The sequence below is a fragment of the Bos mutus genome, chromosome 12 (assembly GCF_027580195.1).
Source record: "Bos mutus isolate GX-2022 chromosome 12, NWIPB_WYAK_1.1, whole genome shotgun sequence".
NCBI lineage: Eukaryota > Metazoa > Chordata > Mammalia > Artiodactyla > Bovidae > Bos > Bos mutus.
The window spans coordinates 82,847,760-82,869,021 of record NC_091628.1 but is presented as its reverse complement, the minus strand read 5'-3'; the positions used below and the strand labels follow the sequence as shown (position 1 = coordinate 82,869,021).

Genomic DNA, 21,262 nt, shown 5'->3' with positions numbered 1-21,262 from the left:
ATGTACAGCACATCTCACAAAATGGATTGGCCTATTTATTCGCCCTTGAGGGCCACTTGAAAACTAAGTCAAAGATAAACATGCCCACAGTCCAGGCCAGAATGAGCTCTTGTAGCCATTGGAACAAGGTCATATTTCTGTAACCACATGGACTGCTCCACCCAATTTTGTCCATGAAGAAAGAGGTTGTTCTTTCCAAGCGCATCTCAAAATCCCTCACCGGTTACTCCAAATGTTGGTTTCACTGGCTGCACAGACTCTTGGGAAGCTTGTTAAAAGAACAGATGACAGATTCCTAGGCCTCAGCCTCTCAGATTCCAACTTGGGACATCTGAGTTGGGACCCAGGAATCAGCATTTATTGCAAGACCACAGAGTGATTTGTACACAAATGAGAAAGAGACCTCCTGGCCCAGAGGTTAAGAGAGAATTCGAGCCCTGTGTTCATATTCTGGCTAGACCACAGACTAAATGGACAACTTCAGGCAAATTAAAAAATGTGTTTGAATATGTTTTCTCATCTTTGAAATGAGGGTAGTCATTTCCACTTCTCAAGGTGATGGGTAGCGTTATAGATTACACACATAGAGAACTGGGTTTGTTCTCTACTGTACAGAATAAACATTCAATTGCAGAATATTCACCCAGTATATTTCTCTGGGTGAACGTGAAGCTGGTGGGGACTAATCCCTACTGAATGCTACAGACCCGCTACACAATTCTAGAAAGAGGAGGGCTTCCCCATGACTCTTTCTGCAGTTTCTCCATGTCTTGGTATCACTCACCAAGAGTTCACTGTTTTCTCAGCAAAATGCAAGAAGGCTTTATATTCTACAGAATAATACTATACCAGACTTTTGGGGAAGACTTATATTTGATAGGGATGGTAAGACACTAGAGCATGTTACTGTGGACTAAAGGAATGTTTTTGCTTTGAAAACAGGAGGACTGGGCCACTTTCGAGAACTTTCATACCGTGTGTGTATGAAAGTGGAGCTCTTAGCCCAGCTCCCTGATCACCTGTGCCTTGAGATGTTTCAACAAAGATAAAGGTGATTCTGTCCCCACTCAGGCTGCTGTTAGGTCATTCAGACAGCAGGTAACTGGCTCACATGGGGACCAAACTCCTGAACTTACACTTTTGGAATGAATGAATGAATGAGCAAATGAATTTCCTCTGAGACCCTGATATACTCCCAACAGCTGCCAGTCCATTCTGGTCCTCTGGTCCCCGAGGAAAGGATGGTCCTTTGTTGCTTAGAGAATAAATAAGCAAAGATTTCTCCAAGGTGTTTCCTGCAACCACACGCTCCTTCCTTCCTGGAGGTAGTGACCCAGTTGCCTGTGTTGGAAGGCTCAATGTCACATGTCCGTTTTTTTCCCACTGAGAAGCCATCAACAGCAGAAGTATTTTCACAAGTTAGGTGCTTACTGGTGCTCCAGGTCATGAGATCTGGGTCACACACAGACAGGAGGAAAGAAGTGTGGAGCTGAGTCCATTTGATCTATACACAGGGAGCAATAATAGAAAAGTGAAAAATTTAAAAAGTGGGGGTGGAATGCAGAAAGAAATTTATGATACTCTGGGATAGAAGGTCTCCGTTTCAGCTCAGGATATCTACAGATCTTCCAATTCATTGTGAATCATTTTCAAGAGGCTCATTCTCTCTACTTAGAACATACTGATTAAAAGCCAACTGTGTGCCTGTCCGCAGATGCTTCAGAAAGCAAGAAAAACAAAGATGATTGATAGCCGGCAGTCGCACTGAGGTGTTAAGACACGCACATGCATACACATCTTGAACACACACGCGTGCACACAATGGAGAATCTGACTGTAACTCTGTTTGGATTAAGGGGCCCAGGCACTTACTGCTTAATCTGTGGCAGGAGAGAGGGAAAAGCCATCAGAGTTAGACCGACTGGGCCTGACTCCAATTGGAGGGGCCCCGGGTTGAGAAGGATGCCTGGATTTAGATAACTTCGAAGGAGAGCGGAAGACGTCCCATATCAAAGGAAACGGTTCAAACAAAAGCCAATAGGAGGAAATGAGCTCTCATTGTGTGCACACATGGGGCTCCACAGAAAGGAAATTGCCTGATTCAGGACACTTCCGATGCCTCCTGAAGCTGCGAGGAAAGACGTGTGTTCCCACAACCCGAAGAAGGTGTCTTTCTCAACCCAGGGCTGGCCGCAGTGAAAAATGGGATTACAAAACGTATCCTTGGAAACCTAGACGGTATTTTCTTATGCCTCTCTTGATGCTCTTGGGTGTTTGGAGATAAGAAAAACTAGGGAGCAGACACAGGGGTAAAGCTCATTCATTCTTCGGGGTCCATCAGCTGTCTGAGACATAGCCTGTGCCTTGCAGGGCCACTTCCTCTCCACAAGGCCTTTGTTGGCTCCCTGGGGTGGATCAGACCAACCGGGATGAGGTCCCATGATCAGTTCAGGCCCCTCTGTTACAGACAATAGTAGCATCAGCAGTCTTGCAGCCTGCTCTCGTCCATCTAAACTACAGTCCTGACCATGAGCTTTTGATTTCGCAGGATACAGCTTGGTCTTGCCTGGTGCTTGTCCTGGGCCCCATGGGGAACATAGATGTATATATGACATTCCCAGTACTCAAGGACTTCTTCATTCCAGTAAACAATAAGAAATAGGAATTTCCCTGGTCCCTGGAGACCCTGAAGTAGGGGTAAAGTGGGGCACCTAAGAGTTGTTAAAAAGGCATGGAATGAGCAGGACTTTTGTACTTTTCACCTTTGTGTTATTTGATTGACAGTTTGAGTACAGTCAATCTTGAGTCTGTGAGATGCTACTGTAAGTGGCATGTATTACACAGTCATCCTCTGAAAGGGGTGCTGGTGGAAGGAGAAATGACAGAAGACTTCAGCAGGGCTCCAGGCCCAGTGCACGGCCAGTCCCCCTCCCCCTGGCTGAGAGGATGCGCTCCTATGGAGGGGTCGCCATTGGCCTCCGCCTCGACCCCCATAGCTTTAGCACGAGCTCAGGCGTCCTCTCCTCCATCTGCCCACCACGTGACTGTCTGCAGCCACAGCCAGGAAGCAGGTGCGGGCAGTGGATGTTGGAGAGAAAGTGGATCCAGGCCAGTGCTCCTTGAACACATCAGGTTCACTGCGCCTTAGGCAGATGGATTTCCAGTTCACTGTGGAGAACGGAAAATTAAGGCCCTTAAATTTCCTTAGCAATTGCTCTTTATCCCTTGGGTCCTTTATTTCTTTGGTCAGTCCATCAGTCAGCAGACCCCAGGTAAGTACCCAGATGCGGTTCTGGGTGCTGAGCTAGAAAGAGGTGTTAGCCCGGGCTCAGTTGGCTCATGTTCTAACCAGACTCAACATCAGCAAGGTCAGCACTGAGGACATGACGACTCAAGTAGGTGGAGCACAGTGGCAGGAAGAGTGCCTTTCTGGGGCAGTGGGGGTGGGGGAACAGGGCCGGGAAGGGCTTTCCAAGAAGATACATTTGAATGGGGACCTTGTAGGGAGCACCCAATGACAGCCAGCGAAGAAGGGGGAGAAGGCTGTCACCATCTCCTCATTAGTGAGCTCCTTCTAATTAGTGGCTTCTGAGGCTTATCAAGACTCATCTATAAACTAAAACTAATAGGCAGTTAGGTTTTTGTTTCATTTTGCCTCTTTCCTCCTACCTTTCAAGGGAAAAACACATGAATTAAAGAGTTATTTTGCCAGCAAATAGTATAATACGGATGCACCGAAATAAGGCTATTTTATTCAGCATGGATAGGGCTAAATATTTAGGGAAATTTTTGTCCTGCAGCCTAGATCTTATTTTGTTATCATTCGTCAGAAGCAGCAGGGGAAAGAGTCAAAGTGAAGCTTCTCTACAGATGCCTACTTGTTCCCCACACACCGTCAAAAATGAAAGAAAAGAAACTGCACCCTTCTGCTCCACCGTGGTGTGGACTGTCTGCTGCCCTCCCAGCTGGTCAAAAGTGACAGAATCCAAAAACACCGTTCGTCTCACATGACATTGGATAAAGGCGGTTTCAAAATTCCTCATAGTTGAAAGGCCTTAGCGTTACAGGGTTAGGTCCTAGAAATGCTTGTAAAATTCCAAAGCCATCCTTTAGTTGCGTTTGCTTTCTTTAAAATATTACCACATGCCCCAAGAAAAACCGCACTCGTGAAAATAGATGCAGCAAATTTAAGTTCACTCGTGTTTCAAACAGGTTGATTTTTTTTTTAAATCCTGAATAAACACAGGCTATCATTTTAAGAGCAACAAATTGAGAGAGACAGAGAGAAAAAGAGGCCAGTACCCAGGAATACTGCTGAGTAGATCCTGATCAGAAAGGGAGACATGCCGTCTGGTAAGGAAAATATGGAAACTAAACAGAGACAAGTCAACTTAAATTCAGGTTGATCCCACCAGCCATTGAAGTTCACTGAGAACCGTGAAACTTTGGCTTTTTCGTGTATTAACAGCGCTTTTGTGCCTTTGTTTTACCATGTAGACCAGCTGATAATGTGCCTTGTTCCTCACTGACTTTGCAATCTCATTCTTTGCCACAGATATAATGGCCTGTTTGTTTTGCCACTAATGCACACTGGCCAGAGAATCAGGCATTTGTTTTGCAGTGCTTGTTTTGAAGGAATCAGCTCTCGGTACATCTTTGCACTGCCCATAAAAACAGAAGCTTATCTGGGTGACAGGCACCCCAGGTAGACTTCCATTTATCCACTACTATAGAAAATGAAATTGAAACATAATAAAACTTCATTTCAATCTAATTACTGAAGAGCCCGAATTATAGACTATTCATAAAGATGTACACTTTTCTTAATTATAACGACATACAGCAATGTGAACCGGCCAAGACTATTTTATCTCATAATGACTCTTAAGAAGCGCTTATTAATGAAGAGATAAGAGTGATTTATAAGTAGTATTCCGGGTATTTATATCTAAATGAATAAATGAATGGTAATGAAATGTCTGAGACATTTGTGCTCACAAGTAGGGTAAATATTCCCATTAGAATTACATGAAGACGGTTCATTTATTCAGCAAGCACGCACCCTCTACCCTTGTTTTTCACAAGTAGTTCAAAGGTAACCTTTAGCCTAGTCTGGGGGTGGCTTCGGCTCAAGGGAACTCTGATCTGTAGGTGGTGGCTGCCTGCCTGGAAACTTGCTTTGAGAAATTTTAAACTGCCAAGTGTAGACTCATGGGAAAAGCACTGGGATCAATTGGTCATGCCTGCCATGGACGAGGAAGGTGGGGAGGGGAGGCCTGAGTGACATCCATTTGGTAGTCTGGCATAGGCCCTTCCAAGGTGTTGCGATGTTGGAATCCTCACAAAAGTCCTCTCCGGAGTAGACCGCAAGGAGATCGTAACTTGCATGCCGCAGGTAACACTAAATTTCTGGGTGTCTCCAAAATCCAGCACTTGAAAGTTCTTTGTACAAGGCTGGTATCCATGGACCCATCCTAACTCACTCAAACCCTAAGGGAAAAATTAAGTTGCCTTGACTAAAGGTAGCTATAGAAAATGCACTTCTGTTTTTTCTAAGCTTGAGGAAACAAAATGATTTTACAACTCTCCTTTTCTCTCCTTTCTCCTGAAAGTGATATTAGGTGAGCCAGGGTGGTGGGGTTGGAGGCTGTTAACACAGGAAAGAGCCGTTTGAGATGGGATTCTGATGTTTTGCTCTAGTTTAATTTGTAGTCATTTCTCTCGCTGTTTTTGAAAGAAAGTGAACAAGTGCTTATGTCCCTCCACTAAAACAAATCAGGAATTCAGGGCCAGGTCCACAGAGCAGCACAATTTTCTTTGATTTCTAGGTTAAATAACAGATAATGAATAGAGCAGAAGAAGGGAACTAACTCTTTTAAAGCTCTTGCTATGTTCTAGGCACTTTGACAATTACTTTCAAAACATTAATTTTTTTTTCTAATTTAATGTGCCCTGAGAGAGACATATAATACTGCCTCATTTTACAAATTAAAAAAAAAGTGAGGTTTAGAGCATTTAGACTGTTAGTTCAATATGGAGCTTAAATTGCAACCAGCCTCTAAAACTGGCTGAAATTTCTGTTTGGAGTTCAAAGTTTAAACATAACCACTCATCCCAACATCCCAACTTTCAAACAGGACTTTGGCAGTGATATTTCAGGCATTGACTAATAAGAATTTTAGAGCTTTAGCATTTTGAGAGCCCTCAATCAATGTTGGTTACTATTATTTCTCTTTATCTGCCTACACATACACATAATCATATATATACATATATATTCATGGGCCAATGCCTGTTGAACTTCAAATGTTTATGGCGAACCACTTTGCCTCATTATTTCAAAAAGAAAAATGTGAATGCCTACTCTTTACGTTAGAAAATGATCTAAACCTCGAAAGGGGAAATTTTTATGGGAGGAAAAGACTGTAAAGTATACAATAAAATCAGCAGTGTGTATAAGGAACCAGAATATCATCCTGACATTTTATACAGTATGTAAATTGCACTTCTAATCCAGGGGAAGTCTGCTTTGAGTTAAGCACTGTGAATAAACTCCTGTTTCTAAAATTCTCTGTCTCTGTCTTCTGGTGGGAGGGGGCAGTGGGGTTGGCGGTAGAGAGGGAATTTTTTTTTTTTTTTTAATCTGAGAAGGCTTTTTATTAATTTCTTTTGCTGAATTTTTGACCCTGTAAAGAAAAAGAGAGCTATTGTACTGAACCACACCACAGGACAGGCTCTCCCCCAGACGGGATTTTTTCCTTCCTGCTGAAGGACACAGATACCAGCTTTATGAGCTGGTTACAGTCAGCTTTATCGCAAAGCCAGTAGATTTTCTTAATATACTTATTGCTGTTCTGTAAATAGCACGGGGGCAGTCGTGAATCCGAATACTTATGGGGTCACAATGAGACTGATATTTGATAATCTGGGGAAGACAGTGTTGAGTAGCCTAAATAATGAAAGTTGTAATTGGAAATCTTCCTTTTGTGCAGGCTGACAGTCTCCAAACCAACCCTTTGAGTACCTGTTGTCCACCTCTGAAATTTAATGAGATAGTGCATGCTGGAAGCACTTTATTCACCAGATAAAATTCTGTGTAAAGGACAGCTGATGATATTAATGAGAATAATTATATTGAGGCTTTTCACTAAGACATGAAGAGAGCTTTAAGATTGCCCACCATGTCTTTTTTAAAAAGATGATCCATTAAAAACTGCCGTCTGCTTTATTCTGTTTTTTATATTCAGCAATATTAGGAGGAACAGGAACCTGAATCCTGGCTATATGTTAATACAGAAGCCCTCAGAGAACACGCTGTTTGTTTTTCCTTTAAAATAGTTTGCTGCCCTGATTTTTAAAATTCCAAATTGTCTTTTGATTGGATTGTCTTTTGAAAGAGGGACCAGAAAAAGATTCATTCTAAGGTCTAGGACAGAAAACCTCTCGCTTTTCATTCTAGAAGAACGTGACTATGGTTCTTCTCAGAGCTCTTAAGGAAGGCATCGTTTCTCTCGTATCTGTTTCTCTTGTTGATCAGTTGACGTTAATGATACATTTTGGGATACGCATCTGTGAATTCAAATATAAAGTATCATGGATTTTGAGGCAGTGGTGTTGCTTATATGAAAAATGTTTAGAACTCGAGATGTTTCTTTAGGTTCATTCATAAAGTCAGATAGCTTTAAAAAGCAATTAACAATGCCTCCCTATATTTTAGTCACGTTTTTATTTAGTGGCATTATTTTTGTTTTAAATAGTTTGTAAGCAGTTTAATATTTTGGATCTGCTGACTGATTGCTTTGCTTGTAACTTTTAACCCCCAAACCTAGGTGGACCCATACCTAGAACACATTTAGTTTCAATCAAAACATATATAGCAAATCCTTCTTCACACTTTCTCAACCGAAAATATTCTATCATCAGACAGTCTCATTCTAGGTTTCATGTTTTTATGTTGCACTGGAAACAGTTTTTCTTGGCAAACGTTTCTTCCCATATTTATTACTCCTGGATTTAACGTGTAATTCTTTATTCTTTGCATAACAACTTACTCTTCATAATACTTCATAGTCATGTTTGATGCTCTTGTACTTGATTGAATAGCTTAGTTGATTAAAGCATGAAACAGTGATTATGGGGCCCTGATACCGCAGACTTACGCTTCATTCCAAACCTTAGCCAGCAATCCTTCTAAAATACATGCTCCAAGTCCCTAAAGAGACCAAACTGTAGCCAACATCTTTAGCCATTTGAAACCCAAAAACAAGTTCCCTACTGCTATTAAGAAAAGTAAAATTCAGAGGCCTTTTTTCCCTTAAGAAACCCCTCTCTTTTTATCTAAAATCTTATTGAATCAAAGGAGGTGATGAGACAGTGGAGCCATAGCCTGAATGTCATGCTTAAACTGTCTCATTTGGTGCTTCCATTCGTTATGTCTTATTATTAGAAATAATAACCAGCAGTTATAATGTAACATTTTTATTCCCAAGTTCTATGAAAAGTGCTATGCAAATTTTACTATTATTGGAAAGCTGCAATTTGCAAGCCATTGTCACTCTGTTCATTCTTTCCTTTAATCTCTTTTCTTAAAAGTTGGCCAGCCCCTCTACCACTACCCACTCACTGTGAGTTTGAATTATTCAAATTAACATCAGGTTGTTGAAATACTAAACTGTACTTTAGCTTGTGACTTATTTTTCAGTAACACTGATTATTATAATTTCTACTGATCAACTTGGACAACAGTCTATGACATATGATATGCTTATTATCTCATCTAACTGGGCAAAGTTCACAATCATGAAAGTATGTCCAGACTTAGCAAAAGAATGTAATTTCTCTATCTTGCTACTTTCTTGCATTTGAGGCTATTCAGGCTGGGAAGTGTACTTGCAGCTTATACATGATTGTCCCTAGATTTTCGTAACATTTGACCTATTGTTCAGGAAGTTACATGTTTGCAAGCATAAAAGCCCAGGGGGCATTTTTAGAATTTTTGTCTTAAAATATTTTTTGTTTTGTTTTCTGGTAATAGAACATTTGCTTCCTAAAGAAAAAATATAAAATATTTATATCACAGAAGAAGTGTTTGGATCTGATATTCTACATGGTTAGAAAACGTGGTTATTAAGAGCTGATTAATGTCCGATGATATGAAGATACCATCATTTATTTAGCATTTCCTGTCACTTAACATTTACGTTGTTTAAGCAAACTAATTGTTTGTTCTCATAAATCATGCTGTGATTAACATCCTAATACATAAATATTTAATCCCGATGCCTAATTTTTTTCCTTCAGAATCTGTCTCTAGTGGTATTCCTGGGAACTGCTGTAGTTTTTGATCCAGTACATATTTGAGAATATTTTTCACTTTCTGGCAGGAAATAGAATATGATTGAGTGTATTTATTTGGAGTAATACATTTTTCACTCAAAATTCAGTAGAGATGTTTCTATTGACTTTGATTAGTGTTTTGTACTGCCCAAGAGAAGTCAGAAGCCAATGAGTTCATTTGTAGCTAACTCTTTGGGGGGGGAGGGCAGAAAGGCTAATAATTTTAGAAATCTCCCTTTATCTCCATAATTGCTAGGATGTTCACAGGCTTTTTATTAATTTGCCTCGAGCACCAAATTCTCTTTGGATCTTCTTTCTCAGTTCCTTTCGGAACCTCCCAAGACTTTGTTACCTGTACCTTTTAAGTATTGCTCCTATTTCGTTTCCTTCTCACTCACTCTCTCTCTCTAAGGCATTAATAGTTCTTAGGTTGGATCTTTGTTTTCTCACCTCCATAGCTGTCACTAGCTTTCTGATCATTTTCCTCTTTGTCCTCTTTGAATGTGTTGCATGAATATGTCCGGTGTATTCTCCACCTCACTGATTCCATTTTGTACACTGACGGTGCTCTTCAGTGCATAAAATTAAGTTGTTGTTTTTTTTTAATCTGCTATTGAAATGTTGGTTTACTCAGATTCCTTTCTTACGTCAACCAACTACTATTTTTATTTCTGGATAGCTCTCAGTCCCTTTTAAGTTCAGTCTGTTGTCTTTTTTTCTCATCTTTCCTTTTTTAGTTCATGTGTCCATGAAGAAAGCATGAATTTTACTCAACTTTACTGAAAACACAAAGCAAGATGGTATCTTAATATTTCCCACTTTTTTATGATAAACCTTGAGCATTCCATCTTGATCTTCGTTTTAGTTTGCAAAATCTTTCCATTGGTCTCATATTGGATCTTCCTTACAAGTCTAGTTTTTTGCCTTTTTTTTTTTTTTAATTCATTTATTCATCTTGAAGGAAGTCTGCTCAGGCTTGTTTCTTTTTATTCAACCAGGGCAGAGAAATCTGTGTTTATGGCTCGTCACTTGCCACCTGACTGTCGATAACGTCTCACCTCAAACATGAAGTAAAAGATTCCTTGATGTCAATTTGATGGAGTTCCATGGTGGTACAGCTTCAGTACAGGGTGGAGGGGGTTCTGGTCAGGAGCTGCCTGGTAGGGATGTGTCGCCTCTGCTCAATTTCTTGTTATGAAGGTTACTTCTGTCTACCCAGCTTTTCCGTGTACTCAGCCTGTATGCGACGTATCCAACCTGGCCAAGCCTCACTGCTATTGCTGTTTCTATGGCACAAGGGAGTCTGATCAGTGACCTGTTGTTTTCTGGTTTAATATAACTCCTGGGCAAAAGCTGGGGGTTTTCAGTATAGTAGTAGCACAGACTTCAAAACATGTGTCTGATATACTTTCCTTGTTTCTAACCCTGCTGAAAGTTTTCTTTTTCCCCATTTCTTAGATCAACTGTTAGTTATTTTACTGGGGATTTTGTGGGGGAAGTTAGATAGCTACTTGCACTCAAGCTGACACTGAACCAGAAGCTTCGCGTCACCACCGATTGAAACCATAAAAGATCGGCTTTTTGTTGTTCTTTTTTGTTTTCTTTGTATGCATTGTTTTTTTAATTCTTCAAAAGACATGCCTGCCTGTTGTTGCTGAATAATTCACCTATGTTTTCTTTTGCCATTTTGTGGATTATCTTTTTTAATCAAATCAACATAGAATTTATTTTGAGGAACGGTATGAGTTTACAAAATAATTTTTTCTTTTCAGTTTTTCTAAACCTTTTTCAATATGAATAAGGCATCTTTTCCCATATGCAGTACTTATTTTGGATCCTGAGTTCTTGGTGAACTGGGGTCTCTCTCGAGATACTTACAGTCAGTTTCATTGATTTAGCTATCTGTTCCTTCGTTAGTAACAACCTGTTTTGATTGTTTTAGATTAATAGCATATGTATCCATCTACTAGTGCCGATTCCATATACTGTGATTCTTTTTCAGAAATTTCTCTCTGTCCTCATCTATGTCTTCTTCAGATAAATTTCAAAATCATTTTTAAGTTCTTTCCCATAATCATAATAACCTCTTCCAGCAACAAAAAAGTCCTTTTAATATTTTATTAAAATCATGTTGAATCTATAATTTTGTAAGATCTAATATTCTTAAATGATAAGAACGCACTAATCTAAAAATCTCTCAGTTTTATTCACTTATTACTTTATATCTCCAGATAGTTTGTTAATTTTTATATCTGTCTAAAACACTTTCAGTTGGCATTATTCCCATTTGTTTTATGTAGCTATTATAAATGGTATATTTTTCTTTTTTGTATTCTACGTGATTATTGCTATGCTGGAGAACAAGAAGACTATTGGTTCCATTTAACTCTATTTAGTTATCTCATTTCTGGCAGCTCAACAGAACTCACTTTTTCCTAGTGAGAATTAAATTTAATTCTCTTGGATTTTCTAGGTATATAATCATATCATCTGAAGATAATGATAACATTTTCTCTTCTTTTCCAATAGTTATGCCATATATTCCTGTTATATATTAAGGTATTGGCTGTTGTGTTTCCTGACTGTTTGAAAATTTTGAACAGCTGATCTTCTGAAACTTCTCAAAAGCAAATAGTTAGTGACAGATGTTTCTCTCTATTTTATATCCTGCTATGAATGCAGGCTTCCCCAGAGAATTTTCAACTAATAATGCAACCAGCAGTAGATATTTCATCTTGCTAACTGAAAGTTCAGACCCTTACACATCTCATAAATGTTAGTTTTGATGTATTAAAAACACAGTTCAGGCTAGTACATTTAGACTGCACAAAAGTTTCCTTTATAGAAAATATAACATATATACATTTAAAATCAAGAGAATCTTTTTTTTTGGTTTTGTCTCATTTATCCATCTATCCATTTTATCTACTCAACAGATATTTATTGCATCTTGTAATTAAAATAACGAAATGAAAACTACTCATCCCAACCATAGGGAATCTCAGCTTAGACTTATTCGGGATATATAGTTTGTTCATAGTAGTGTACCCTCAAACGTTCATGACTTGATTAAATGATATCAAGCAGAAACATATGTAGATATTAAGCTCACATTATATTCTAAGAATTTCCTTATGAGGTAAAACCTCTGACACATGAGTAAAATCTACCGTCACTTGTGTGTCTCGTTCATTTGTTACCAAGGAAATGAAATGTATTCCAAGTTTACTAGTTTTCACTCTATTAGAAAAAATCCTTAAGCTAATCCTCCCTTTAAGGAATAATGATGCACAAAAATTTTCTTTTTACAGTTACATCATACTTCTTTTTATACTTATTACAGAAATTATCAGATAGTGTTTTTTTTTTAAAGTTTACATTCTAGAAAATGCACTAGATTTTTTTCCTTAGGGGTTTTTCCAATACAGTTTTTTCAAGCATATAGAAGTTTGGTTGATAAATGTTGCTGAGTAAGAAGCATTTAGATATCTAGATTAAAATATTGTAACACTGAATCATTTCCAAATTTGTTAACATTTGTGATTTCCCTTTGAAAAATCACAATTCACACATCATAGAAATATGAAAAAAAATTCCAATTTTTGAAGCATGATGAAGGATTTTGTTACATTATGTTTGGAAGGGAGGCATTTAGCAAATATCAGGAGTAAGTAGCTGATGAAAATTTTGGTTATAAAAGTTTAAGATAAAAACTAACATTATTAACTTACTCTAACTTATCTCTGTAATAGCCTCTGAAAAACATATGCCTCAATACTTTTTCAGTCTAAACGTTTGATTTAAACTTAATTTTGACTTCTTTTGACCTTAAACCTAGTCCCCCATTCTGTCATGTTTAATTCTTATATGTGTGGGGATATAAAATGATCTGCAATTCCAAATCTGCTTTTTCGTTACCATATTATCCTTAGTCATATTGTAAATTCCTAAGAAAAATAGTTAATTTGATGGATTTCTTAAAGCAAGATTATCTCTTGTCCAAGTGAACAAATTACAGCTGAAACGCAATGGACACCACTTCTCAGCGACATGAACAGTCCAAGTGCTTTTGACCAGCTCTGATTTTATAGGAGATGAATTGGTACATTAGATTGCCCAGCCCCAAAGGTAACACCAAGTCCAGAGTACACCCCCATGATCATTTTAGGCAAGTGAATGGCCTGGAAAAGCTTTATTTTCTTTGAGGAGGGTTAGTGATTCAGATGAAATCTTTCGCTGCAATGAACTTTGTGTTCCTGCTGCAGTTAACAAACTAAACCCCACTGGATCACAGGTCCCTAAAGATTCCTCTCACTACTAGGCAAGAAACACAATCCCTAGATGTTAAAAGTAGAAGTAGCAGCCCAGGAGACCCTGTCCTTCAGTATTTCTCAAGTTTTTCCATTGAGGCATCATGATAGCAGAGGAGAGAGGAGTTGGTCTCCTGAGGCTTAGAAGGACTGACGGAACAGGTCTCCTTATTTATTTGAAGTCTTCTAAATCTTGTCTTCTCTGTGTATGTATGTTAGTTGCTCAGTCGTGTCAACTCTTTGCAACCCCACTGCCTGTAGCCCACCAGGCTCCTCTATCAGATTTTCCAGGCAAGAGTACTGGAGTTGATAGCCATAATTGATATGGGTTGAATGGGGGGACATAGTTGATAGCCCCTCCTTCTCCAGGGGGATTGAACCTGAGTCTCCTGCATTGCAGGCAAGATTCTTTACCATCTGAGCCACCAGGGAAGCCTATATATATATATATATATGTTCTAATATTAAAAAATAACTTTAAATGACTCACCCTTTTTACCCCAAAACTTTTAAAGTAAAATCAATGTTTCCGTAAACTACACTGCATGTTTACCTTTGGCCTCGTAGCTGCTCACAGTTTGAAAACCACTGCTTGGTCGTTTTTTTATGACTGAGTAAACTCACCCCCAAATCTCCTGGCTCACATGTCACTGTGCAAAAGCTCTTCTGACTCCCAGCCCTACCCATTTTCTGACAATTAGGCAATTAGGCTACTCCCAAAGGGCAGGCAAGTACATTTCAGAGACTCTTTATACTTTTCCACTTTGGAAAAAGAGATGCTGGTTGCCCCTTCCTTCTAGAAACTGCCTGGAATATGATGAACTAGCTGTGTTTTGGGTGGGTAATGAGAAGAGCTGAGCTAATTATCCATAGTTGGTCCATAGTCTACCCAGGGACTTGTGCATTCAAACACTCCATCTTCTTTCTGACGTGTGGTAAGCAGAGTGCTTCTCTTTCTGAAGGTCACCATTGGGTAACCTAAAGCATCCACTTAGGTAAGCGGGCTTCCCAGGTGGTACTGGTGGTAAAGAAGCCACCTGCCAATGCAGGAGCCGCAGGAGATGCAGGTTCGATTCCTGGGTCGGGAAGATCCCTTGGAGCAGGGCATGGCAACCCACTCCAGTATTCTTGCCTCGAGAATTCCATGGACTGAGGAGCCTGATGGGCTATATGCAGTCCATGGGGTTGCAAAGAGTCGGACAGAACTGGATCAACTTAGCAACAGCAGCAGCAGCAAGACAAGCCAGAGGGAACCCTTAAAACTGCTGGCCTGGGGACAGGGATCTTTTTTATCAGCTTTCTTTGGACATATCGGAACTACCATTTGGGAAGCTAGATGTGACCTGGGAATAGCTGTTAGCAGAGCTGACGAGGAGTTATAGTGCCAGGCCCAGGGAAGAGCGTGGAGCCAGGCTTAATAGATGTTTGCTGCTGCTGAGTCATTCTTCCTGGAAAAATCGGTGCAGACAGGGTTGTCTCTGGCCAGGGCTGCAGGATTGCCACTGGTCTTCATTGAAGTTTCCAGCATCAGTGGCCATCTTCCCACCATTGCTCAGGAAGGACCCTGGGAATGAAATCCTCACACTGGTGCCCTGCTTTAAGTCTTCCAAATGCTTTCATGGACAGCTGATCAGTAGAGTCTTGGCAACAAAGGAATGGGGCAAAGGAAGTCTGCATTTTAAAGGCTGGCCCAAGGGCACGTGGTTGTGTAAGCTGCGATGTCTTTGACTCTCAGTATTGTGGATTTGGGTAAACCATCCGTGTCTCCCTTAGACGCACACTGATGTTCAATCCTGAGAAAGACATTCTGACTGCTGCCAGGAAGACCCATTGCAATAAGCAAAACCCCATTTACCCATTTACTTCTACACATAAAGTTTTATTGTCATCATAAAAATTATTTCCAATTTCATCTCTGTTAGAGACTGCATTAGGAAAATAATATTTTAATTGTAAAAGCTTTACTTTGTGGTCAAGTTGCTTTTTTATACATAGTGTTAATGACCAAAAAAAAAAAAAAGATTTGGGTACTGGAATAGGCAAAGACTGTTAAGTGGGTAGGCATAGGATGATCTGCGTATCAGAGAAGGTGTTATTCAGACTCCACCTTTTTTTCTCTCTCTTATTTTATCTTGTCACGTTTGGTTTGATTCAAAGCCATTGGTTCTGTTTGAGAAGGAGGTCAGACTGGTTTCAGGAATAACCAGCGTTAGAAGAGCAGTTGAAGCGTGCACGTGGGAACGCGGGTGATAAAATCATTTTGAAAAATAATGAACAGGTAACTCGAGAGCTTGTCATGAGGGTGGTATCACAGGTTATACCAGGCTATTAATTTTCCGACTCAGCAGTACATCTCTTAAAAAAACACCTAAAGGAAAACGGATCTGTTTTGGAAAGAAATGCCATGGGCAGAGAACAACTGAGGAGCTGAGGGACGTCCACAGGTTGGGTAGACCTGGGAAAGCAAAACTACTTAGACATTTAAATAAAAATTGTATGTCTGGAAAATAATGTGCAAAACATGTAGTTAAGAGACCAGTGTTTAGTGTTCATACTTTGAAACAGATGCCTAAGGAGTTCTTGGTTTACCTACAAAATACCAAAGCACCCACCCTGTCTGGTGTCTGCTTGCTTGTTTGTCGAATGACTGAGCGACCGCCATGTCAACGAGGGAGCACAGAGCTGGACACGGTGTGGTCCTAAGGTTTGGCGGTTTGCTCCTCCATTCCCCGGAAGGCAGGAGAGCCTTTGTCCATTCCTCAGTCTCCCCTTCCATAAAATGGGAAGAAGCACGTTTGCCACCCCAGAAGTTGCCCGTGACTGGGAGCGGTTCGGCACGTGACCCGTTTTTTCCTCTCCCCGTTTCCCTGTGGCACTCCTCCGAGTGGTGGCCCGGTGTTGCCATGGTGACATAGCACAGGGTGACGTTGCTTAGAAATAATGACAACTGGCGGCAGCAGGGAAGCAGCGCCACGGTGGTGATTAGCCTCCAAGGAGTGCCCTGTCTGGGCAGAGCGAAGCAAAAGGAGGAAGGAGGGGTTTCACAAGTCGTGAGCCGATGCCACCTCCCTCCAGCAATTAGCAGTTGTCACCCCTGATAATGCCCAGCCTCAGCATGCTGGACGTTTTTATAGAATATCCCTTTGGTTGCCAGATTTATCCTTTTTTTTTTTTTTTTTTTTAAATTACTTAGAACCCCAAGTTGTAAGCACAGTAAAGTATTTGTTGTCCATTTCGATTCCAGCAGTAAGCTCAATTTCCTGAGAGATAAGGGGAACTGTTGACTCCCACCGTCTTTTGTCGCCTGCTTTGTACTTGGGACTTGAGTCATGCCTTGTCAATGGCGACTTTAAAAAGTGTGGCAGGAAATTGATTTTCTTTTTTTTAACTTCTAGGGTGAGTGAAATGACAACAAAATTAAAATCTTATTTGAATAGATTGGTCTCTCCCTGATCCTGAATTCCTGGGTTCGGTTTTTCAGCTGAAGTTGAATGGTGCTCTGTAGGGAAAAGTTTTGGGGGTTAGATAGTAATGAGGTACTATCACCTGCATGCCTGACGCTGCTGGTATCTTTCCCACAAGGCTCAAAAAATAAGTAGCATTCTGCATCCTTCTGGGGCCTTCTGAACCCTGGGAACATCCAATCCAGACACCCCCGTGTCTGGTTCTGTGATTGTATTCCCTGAAGTTAGTGGGATGTGATTGGAAGTGAAAAGAAGTTGGTGGGCTGGAAGGATCTTCCCAGCAGAACCTCCCTGGGATGGATTCAACACCGGCTTGCAAAAATCAAGAAGAATGGGTACCTAGCAATGGCCGTTACTTAAGGGGACCAGGGCAGAGGAAAATCTACTGTCTCTAGTTTGCCTTCAGAGATACGTTTAACCCCAGGGTATCCTGTGTTGATGGTCTCTGCGTGCGTGCTAAGTTGCATCAGTCGTGTCCAACTCTTTGCGACTCCATGGACTGTAACCTGCTAGGCTCCTCTGTCCATGGGATTCTCCAGGCAAGAATACTGGAGTGGGTAGCCATGCCCTCCTCCAGGGGGTCTTCCCTACCCAAGGATCGAACCTGTGTCCCTTATGCCTCTCCTTCATTTTTAGGCAAGTTCTTTACCACAAGCACCATCTGGGAAGCACCATGTGGCTCAAAAACTGGGCCTTCACTTGCTGGAAATACCAGGGTCTCTTGGAGCCCAGTCTTACCAAGCAATAAATTCACTTCCATTTTAGCAATCTTTATTTATTTATTTTGCTGAGAACCTTCAGGAACCAGTAGTGCTTCCATTCAGAAAGTTCCAGACCCCTCCTTGAGGTCTGAGAGCAGAGCAGCTCCCACCAGCACAGCATGAAGACAGGACTGGGAGTGTTGCTGAGTTCCTGGTGCATGGTAGCGCTCTACGTGCTGTTCTGGTGGGAGAGAGAGCATGAAGAAGAAGAACTAAACCCCTGGGGTCCTGAGACCTAGATCTGTGTGCTTTCTGCCACCTGGGACTGCAGTGTTTAATACCTGCTCCTTCCTGGGTGCTGAGTACAGAGCCTGCACAGAGCCTCCTTGAATCTGAACTCTGGTGCAGGAACACAAGAGCTCCCCAAAGACCCCTCCCCTTTCCCTCTCTTCTCCCCTCCCCAGCCCCACCAACACACACACGCCCTTGCTCCTGTTAGATCCCTGGGCTCAAATGGCCTGGTAACAAATCTAGGCCAAACCCAGCCGGGCTGATAAGATTTCCAGAAGAGGTCCTAAAAATACATTTCTCCTTAAATCAGCCTTGCCAATGACCGTGCAATCACAGAACATTAAGGGCAGAAGTGGCCTTAGAAATTGTTGCACCCTCTCGTTTTTAAAGCTAAGAAATCAGAGTCCCAGAGAACTAACAGCAAGAACAACAGTGGCTGAGGGATGTTTCAAATCACATCATGAAGAGGGAACAAAGCAAACCATACAGGCGATACAAACTGTGAGCTGCATAGTATGTTCTTTTTACTTATTTGTCTATTCAGCCTTTCACTTATTCAGCAAATATTTATTGTGTACTTGCCCTGTCCTGAAGTTTTGATGTTGCCCTAGATGGCAGGGATACAGACAGACCCTGCCCTCAGAGACATCACATTGTGCTTGAGGGAGAGCTTGAGCAGATAGGTAAGTAAATATGTTGAGTGTCAGACAAGGAACAGGACTTTGGAAGGGAATAAAGCAGGGTGAGCTGGAGTGAGGGGGTAGGACTGATGCATTATCACATCAGGAACTTGGCAGCTCCTGCTCTCAGGTTGCTGAGGGCAGGTGGAGAAATCGTGTATTTCAGAACAAGTTCACGCTGTTGCACTGAAGTGGTGCTTCCTGGGCTGTTTGACACCTGTGGCTTTATCTCTCTACCCTTGGGGGACATCTCAAGCCCCACCTCAGCTGGTCTCAGCCTGTACCATATCTCTTCCCGGACTGAGATATAAAGGCCAGAGTAAGAACTACTCTACTCCATCTGCCTGCCTTCCAGCCGGAGACCAGTCTGCTGCCCTTGCTCCCCTCTTCTATTTGCCCCAGTCTCAGAGCCTTCCACCCCACCCTGGCCAGTGCCCAAGTCGCTCCTCCTCCTTTGGGTGCCTCTTCTAGCCCAAACCCCATCCTGCCATTTTCCCATGCTCCCGTGCGTTTCTTCTCCTTCCACTCAGAAGACTAAGGAAATGGGGGAGAGTGATGGAGAAGCAGGTTCTTGCCTCGCTCCTGGGGCTCCACAGAGGGTGGCTTTACGATGCTGAGAGCAGATCTCAGATTCACAAAGGTCGCTTCCCTAGAAGCCCACCGGTGATCAAGGGCCATCTGCCTGCTGAGCACCAGAGTTCAGAATTCTCCTGGCTGCTCCATGATATTCTTGCAGCCCCAGGTATTCTGGGGAGCCCCAGACACTGAGCACCTTGTTCCCCAGCACACTCCTCCCCCTGTGCTAAACTGCCATCTGCAGAGGCAGTGGTGACATCTGCCACCACCAGTTGTCCACGTACCCTTGATCTCGGGGCACTGATCATTTTTGACTGCTCAGTCCACCCTGAAACTCTGCATGTCTCTCCCATCACCTGGATGTAACACTCTTCAGAAAACCCTTTGTCTCATATTACTCTTTTCCTCTGGTTCCACCTGCTCCTCTTCTTTCTGTCATCTCTAAATAACTGAACAAAGTGTCTTTGACCCTGTCCAAATCTTTCTTTTTTCTCTCCTACGTATATGCGTGTGCTAAGTCGGTTCAGTCATGTCCGACTCTTTGCGACCTAATGGACTGCAGCCCGCCAGGCTCCTCTGTCCATGGGGTTCTCCAGGCAAGAACACTGGAGTGGGTTGCCATTTCCTTCTCCAGGGGATCTTCCTGACCCAGGGATTGAACCTGTGTCTCTTACATTTCCTGCATTGGCAGGTGGGTTCTTTACCACTAGCGCCACCTGGGAAGCCCCTCCTAGATTATACACACAGATGTAAATATTATTATAAGTATTTCTCTTTTCTCTCTCATTTTAGCTGTTCTGTGGTGGTAGCTATCATTTCTATGAATAGTAATTCCAACTATATACCCATGACCACGACCTCTATGCCCCAGTTTCCAATTTGCCTCCTCTCTCCAACTTCCTTCCTCCTGGGCAGAGCATCACTGTCCTCCCGCTCACACAGGATCGCATTTTGAAGTCCTCTTTGACAGTTCCCTTCACTGCATTGCTCAGTCCTAATCCCGCAGGCTCCTCTGTCCATGGAATTCTCCAGGTAAGAATACTGCAGTGGGTAGGCATTGCCTCCTGCAGGGCATCTTCCTGACCCAGGGATTTTCCTGCGTCTCCTGTATCAGCAGGCAGATTCTTTCCCATTGGTATAAGTTTGGGCCTGAAGTGGTCCTTTTCTCCTGGACCCTTGCCAGAATCACCAACCAACTTCACCACCTGTGAGCTCTTCTAATTCTAATGCATCCTAAGTGATCCTCCAGCTGGGGACTTGTCTAGATCTCAAGCGCTCCCCAATATCTACCTTACTAATGATCCTGATACTTTATAACAGAGTCTACTTACTCAGACTTACTCAGCACTGTCAACAGTGGACACAGCACTGCCCCCTGTAGAGAACCTTGGAAATTTAAAGGAGCATTTTCCCCTCATCGTCCTAATGACCAAGCAACATCTCTGGAATGTAATGGGTGGAAGTAATGGATTTTGACATCTTGCAATGGATATGACTCTCTGGGAGTGAAAAACTAGTCTGTGTGTAGTGAGTGCTGAGTGTACAGCTGGACATTCACATAAGTAAAAATGCTATTCTGTGTAATCTGGGTCAAGATCTTAAAACTCTGTTTCACGTATTTGCACGAGTGTTTTTTTCTAATTGATTTTGTATTTTTTGGACAGCCGATAGAACTGAATTTTTCGAGAATGCAACTATGTAAATTGAGGCAAGATTGTTCTTTAACTTGTTAGGAGCTTTAACAGGAATTGTTTGGCCACATCACCTGTCACACCTACGTCAGTTTGCATTTGTGTGCCCATCACACAAGATAAGTTGTGGATATCCAGCACTTCATTCTGTCTTCTGATATACTTTTGCCTAAGCTTGGACATTCTAAAACACACATTTATTTTATAAATAGC

At 41.7% G+C, this 21,262-nt stretch overlaps 1 protein-coding gene across 5 annotated transcripts in view; it reads left to right on the top strand.

Moving 5' to 3' along the window:
* MBNL2 (muscleblind like splicing regulator 2) overlaps positions 1-21,262 on the top strand; it is a 161,734-nt gene that overhangs the window by 20,096 nt on the left and 120,376 nt on the right. The gene's annotated exons all lie outside the window — the stretch shown is intronic.